At 39.1% G+C, this 6,562-nt stretch overlaps 1 non-coding gene across 1 annotated transcript; it reads left to right on the plus strand.

The window, feature by feature from the left end:
* The first annotated feature begins 5,843 nt into the window (after positions 1-5,843).
* LOC122911031 lies at positions 5,844-5,948 on the plus strand. The gene has a single exon (XR_006385366.1). It is a non-coding gene; the product is annotated as a U6 spliceosomal RNA (small nuclear RNA).
* The last annotated feature ends 614 nt before the right edge of the window (positions 5,949-6,562 follow it).

Here is a 6,562-nt window from a genome sequence, read left to right on the forward strand (position 1 = left end):
CAGTGCTCCCCACCAAACCTCAATGCCTCCCCCATTTTATAGGGCTTTTCTCTCTGAAGTATAAACCACAACCTAGCACAGTTGTTCAATAATAAGCCCTCAAAGAGTGGAAGACTTTATCCTTTTTCTCTCACAATCTTATTCACTGTTGAAGTTCTTGGGTTTTGCTGGGCTCAGCTAAATTCAGTACACGTGGCATCCTTCCAAATTTGCAGCCATAAGTCCTATTTTTAAATACTGATTCCTCTAATACCAGCACCAGGAAAACAGGAAGGTTCCATTAAACGTATGTGGTGCTCCTACCTGGGCTCCTCGAGGAGGCAGTTCCCAAGAGAGTAAGTTGAAGCCAAACCACAGAGGACTTACTTCTGTGAAGGATTAGAGCTAGAAGAGTTTGGTATGCCCATTCGTTGATGATCAAAGCCAGAGATGGGGTGAATAGAAAGACAACAGCCCCACAAATGAATGTGCAGGACTTCAGGTCTCAGACATGTCACCCATTTGTCCTGTGTATTATTAGCATTTACTGTAGTATGGACATGAACACGAAAGAACTAAAATATTATCCAGTCTTTCTCTACCTGAACCACAGAAGACAAAAATATTTAGAGTGCTTATTTCCCAAAGTCTCCCAAGAATAGTACATAATTAGTACAATTCTAGATGCAAAGGAAAGAAGTTAATTCATGGCCTACAAAGATGTGTTAGGTTAGAGGCTCCGAACATCATCAACCATCCCCCAAGGGCTTGTTAAAACAGATTGCTGCAGCCCACCCTCGTAGTTTCTGATCCAGCTGGTAGAGGGTAGAACCTGAAGAAAACATGCGTTTCCAACAAGCTCCCAGGCATCACTGTGCTCCTCACCTGGGACATCACTTGGAGAACCACCACCTTAAGACATAAGGGAATAACTCCCTTGGAGAATCCTGGTCGCTAAAGGTCTAACTGGACTAACTCGTGCATAGTTTCTTTCATGTGTGTCAGCTCCCTGACTCTTGATTTCAGTGCCTTCCCTTCTATACCAAAGTTCTGACTGTGACATTTAGAGCCATTATGAAATTTTAAGCAGAACTTAGCAATACATAGAACTTTCCCTAGAAATTGATTCATAATTCTTTCCTCCAAAGTGCATTTATCAAACTTAACACCATAATAGCAGACTAGATGGTCCATAACTGAAAGTAAAGTGGTTTTGAAATATAACCAAATTCTGGATATTATTCCACACAGGTATACTGATTATCCAATCAGTTTTGATTAACCTCCAGTAATGTACTCGGGACATATTAGTGCCACAGTGCAAATGCATAGGACACTTTTCCTACCACAATCCAGCAGGAAAAAGAGATGAAGGGTATATAATATCTCCAACAATGGAATAGCATATAAATGGCATTAACCAAAAAGGCCATAGGAGTTTATAAGGGCAAATGCAAATTCAAAAGAATTGTTTTAAGTCTCTCTAGTGTATAAAAAAAAGGAAGAGATTTCCCACTTCCCTTTTCTTAGAGTATTTGCTTTCGAAAATTTGTATTTTGAAATTCTTTTTCTGCCTCTTTGAGACATATGTAAATCTTTAAAAAAGCTAAATAAGCCACTTGACAGTTTTACAACCCAGAAATGTTTTTTGGTTTTTGTTTTGTTTTGTTTTTGAGGATCTAGGAGCCATCCCCCCCACTTTTTTTTTAAATTTATTTGACAGAGAGAGAGAGAGAGAGATCACAAGCAGGCAGAGAGAGAGGAGGAAGCAGGCTCCCCACTGAGCAGAGAGCCCGATGTGGGGCTCGATCCCAGGACCCCGGGATCACGACCTGAGCCAAAGGCAGAAGCCCAACCCACTGAGCCACCCAGGCGCCCTAGGAGCCATCCCTTTAAAATGCAATTGAAGGGGATACCTGGGTGGCTTAGTCATTCAGCGTCTGCCTTCAGCTCAGGTCATGATCCAGGGTCTTGGGATCAAGTCCTGCATCAGGCTCCCTGCTCAGCAGGGATCCTGCTTCTCCTTCTGCCTACCACTTCCTGTGCTTGTGCTCTCTCTCTGTGTCTGACAAATAAATAAAATCTTTAAAAAATAATAAAATAACCTGTATCACCCCTGCCTCCCAGTTTCCGTAGTAGGGTAGGATCCTAACTTTGACATGGCACCTGACTCCAAGGTTGCAAAACTACCTCTCGTGGTAAAGATATGAAAAGTTATTTTTCCTTTGGATCAAGACAGTTAGCAAACACAGAAAGCCACCCAATTACCAGATGAATTCAGGATGAACTATGTGTGACAAACGGCACTGTCAAGGCTTCTTTCTTGAGAACTGGTCCTTTATCTTAGAACACACGTGCACAGAATACACACCTTACACCTGCCTGGCTGCACAGAAGGGTGAGATGTCTTTCTGTCTTTGCAGCTGGATAGCAGATGGCCTGTCATGCCCCTTAGGGTCTGGTTCAATAACCAAACTGTTTTCTTTTTTTCCCTGTGTTTAGTAGAGAGGAATTTCTGTATTGGCAGGAGATTTTGTTGTTGTTGTTGTTCTTGATTATATTTCCTCCAAAGTTCAGGGTACGGAAATAACATTTCTGACAAGACAAAAGTCAGATGGGAGAACGTCTCCTAAGGAAGAGGCCTGGAAGGTGGGGTAGGATGTTGATTGGAGAGAAGAGGAAAGGGGGCATTTCAGGTGGAGAACATGACCCAAGCAAGGGCTAAAATGATACAAAACAAAAATGTTCTAGGAAGGGTGGGGAAATCAATTTAGCTAAACTGAAGGACTGCTTACTTGAGAAACAGACTCGGAAGAGCGGGCTCTGCGTACAACGCCAAAGCATCTGTTTCGTCTCAGAGCTTGTAGTCAAAGCATACAGGATTAACAGGACTCTCCCAGGGCAACCAAGTATCAAGTGGAGATGAACCACTCAACACAAATTTCATCAAAGAAACCGCAGAAAGCTATTTTTCAGTAGGCATGGTCCCATCTTGGAATTTGATTTAGAAAACTAAAGAATCTCTAAGGTCCCATTTATCAGTGTTTTAATGCCAATAATTTAGTTAACAAATTTTTAGATATCCACTTTGTGCTAGGTGCTGAGCTAAGCACTGAAGAGATGGAAATAAATAAAGGAGATATGGTTTCTGCAATCAGAGAGGTTATAGACTATTGAGTGGGTACTAATGTAATACCTAAATTTATTAGTCTCTTTGCTGTTAGGCATTGTTCTAGGCACTTAACTGAACTCCCAAAGCAAGCATTATCATACTTACTTCATAGATACAGAAACAGCCTCGGAGAGTTTAAACTGCTCAAGTTTATATAATCTGAAATGCAAGGTATAATGACAAATGCAGTTCTTTTTTTTTAATTTCTGTTTTTTCTTTTTTTTCTTTTTTAAGATTTTATTTATATATTTGACAGAGAAATTGAGAGAGAGGCAGCACACCGAGGAGGAGAGGCAGGCAAAGGGAGAGGGAGAAGCAGGCTCCCCGATGAGCAGAGAGCCTGATGCGGGACTCAATCATAGGATCCTGGGATCATGACCTGAGCCAAAGGCAGAGGCTTAACCCACTGAGCCACCCCGGCACCCCACAAATGAAATTCTTCTGAGTTCAGAAAGCCAAGCTCTTTGTAGGGCAGCAAGTGTGTAAAAGCACACATTCCTGCCTTATTCCCAACCCAGCAGGAAATAAGTCAGTCCTTTATTAAGCATATCAGCTAAAGGTTTCTTGCAGGTGCCCTTTATCAATCTGGGGGAATTCCCTACTATTTCTAGTTCACTGAAAGTTTATATCACTAAAGGATGTTGAATTTTGGGGTGCCTGGATGGCTCACTTGGTAAAGTTGTCTGTCTTCAGCTCATGTCATGATCCCAGAGTCCTGGTTTCAGTCCCCACCTTAGAGCCCACATCGAGCCCCACTTCGGGCTTCCTGCTCTGTGGGGAGTCTGGTTCTCCCTCTCCCTCTGCTGCACCTATTGCTTGTGTTCTCTCACCCTCTGTAAATAAATAAAAAATAAAATCTTTTAAAATAAAAGCGATGTTGAATTTTGTCAAATGCTTCTTCATGATCTGTTAAAATGATCAGATGATTTTTTTAAAAGATTTTATTTATTTACTCTGGCTTGTCCTCAACTTCCCCATTTTTTAAAAGAAGATTTTATTTATTTATTTGACAGACAGAGATCACAGGTAGGCAGAGAGGCAGGCAGAGAGAGAGGGGGAAGCAGGCTCCCTGCTGAGCAGAGAGCCCGATGCGGGGCTCGATCCCAGGACCCTGAGACCATGACCTGAGCCGAAGGCAGAGGCTTTAACCCACTGAGCCACCCAGGCGCCCCTGATCAGATTATTTTTTAGTGTGTTCTGTTAATATAGTGATTTATATTGATTCATATCAAATGTTAAATCATCCTTATATTCCTAGGATAAACTCTAATTAGTCATGATGCATCTTCCCTCTTTTTGGATTCTATTTGCTATTTATTTTTTACTAACGTGTAATTGACAGAGGAGATTATATTAGTTTCAGATATATCATATAATGATTCAGTGTTCATATATATTACAAAATGATCAACACAATAAGCCACAATAAGCACATACATAGTTGTACAAAATTATTTTTCTTGTGATAAGAACTTTTAAGATCTTCTTTCATAGCAACTTCCAAATATGTGAGACAGCATAATTAACTACATTCACCATGCTGTAGATTATGTCACAATGACTGATTTATTTTATTCCTGGAAGTTTGTACTCTTTGACCCCCTTTGCCCATTAGCAAATATTTTGTTCATGATTTTTATATCTATAATTATGAGAAGTATTGATCTGTGGTTTTCCTTTCTTGGAATTTTTTTGAATGTTTTGATATAAAGGCAATCCTAGCATCTTAGGATAAGTTGTGCAGTGATCACTTCCATTTTCTGAAAAAATTGTATAAGGTAGGATTTTTCTTCATGAGATTTTTCATAGACTTCACCACTGAAAACACTGGGACCTAGATTTACCTCAGTGAGATAGTTTTTAATAATAAATTTGATCTTTAATACATGTAATAGGGCTATTCAGATTTTTTTCTTTTGTAATTTTTGATAAGTTGTATTTTCCGAGAAATCTGTCCATTTTGTCTAAGTTTTTTAACATGTTGACCAAAAAAAGATGCTCACAATATTTTCTTGCTATCCTTTTAATTTTTGAAGGATCTGTAACTGATAATCCCTCCTCATCCCAGCTATTAGGGACCTGTATTCTCTCCCTCTTTTTCATCAGTCTCATTAAAATTTTGTCAACTTTGTGGATCTCTTTAAAGGACAAGCTTTTAGATTTGTTACTTTTCTCTTTTGTCTGTTCTCTTTCAATGACTTATTCTCTTCTCTTTAAAACTTCCTTCCTTCTACTTGCTTTATTCTTACTCTGTTCTTCTCTTCCTAGTTTTTTTTTAAAGATTTTTATTTATTTATTTGACAGAGAGAGAGAGATCACAAGTAGGCAGAGAGAGGCAGGCAGAGAGGGGGGGGGAAGCAGGCTCCCTGCTGAGCAGAGAGCCCGATGTGGGGCTCGATCCCAGGACCCTGAGATCATGACCTGAGCTGAAGGCAGAGGCTTAAACCACTGAGCCACCCAGGTGCCCCTCTCTTCCAATTTTTTTAATGCGGAACCTTAGTCCTTGATTTTAAATCTTTCTTCTTTCCTAATACAAATGCATAAATCTATAGAGTCCTTTTAAAAACTGTCTTCTCTGCCTCTTATAAGCTTTGGCATGTTGTATTCATTGTCATTCAGTTCAAAATGTTTTCTAATTTCCTTTGTGATTTTGTCTTCAGCCCATGAATCATTTAGAAATACGCTATTTCATGCACTCGCTTAGGCAGCACATATACTAAAATTACAACAACAGAGAAGATTCACTTGGCCCCTGCGCAAGAATGACAAGCAAATTCATGAAGCATTGCATGTTAAAAGAAAAAGAAAAAGAAAGAAAGAAAGAAAGAAGAAAGAAAGGAAGAAAGGTGCTTTGCATTTCTAGGTATTCATGGTTTTCCAGATCTCTTTTTATTATTAATTTCAGTTCAATTCTCTTGTGGTCAGAGAATACAATCTGTATAATTTAAGTCCTATTAAATTTATTGAGACTTGTTTTGTGGCCCAGCATGTGATCTATTGTCATGAATACAGCATGTGCACGTAAAGACCACAGTCTACAGTTGTTGGATGTAGTGTTCTATAAGCATCAGTTACATCAAGGAGGTCAGTTGTGTTGCTCAGATATTCTGTGGCTCTCCTGAATGTTTTTTTGTCCAGTTGTTCTATCAGTTCCTGAAAGAGTAGTATTATGTATAAGATACTATAACTGTGGAATTATCTATTTCTTCCTTTCATTCTTTCAATGTTTGCTACATGTATTTTGAGATTCTGTTGTTAAATACACACATTCTTATAATTATTGTGTCTTTCTGATGAACTGTTCCTTTTATCATTATGAAACGCCCCTTTTTTTTCTGGTAACATTCTTTTCTTGAAGTCTGTGTAATATTTAAAATAATTATTTCATTCTTCTTGTGTATCCAGTTTGCA

The sequence above is a fragment of the Neovison vison genome, chromosome 6 (assembly GCF_020171115.1).
Source record: "Neovison vison isolate M4711 chromosome 6, ASM_NN_V1, whole genome shotgun sequence".
Classification (NCBI taxonomy): domain Eukaryota; kingdom Metazoa; phylum Chordata; class Mammalia; order Carnivora; family Mustelidae; genus Neogale; species Neogale vison.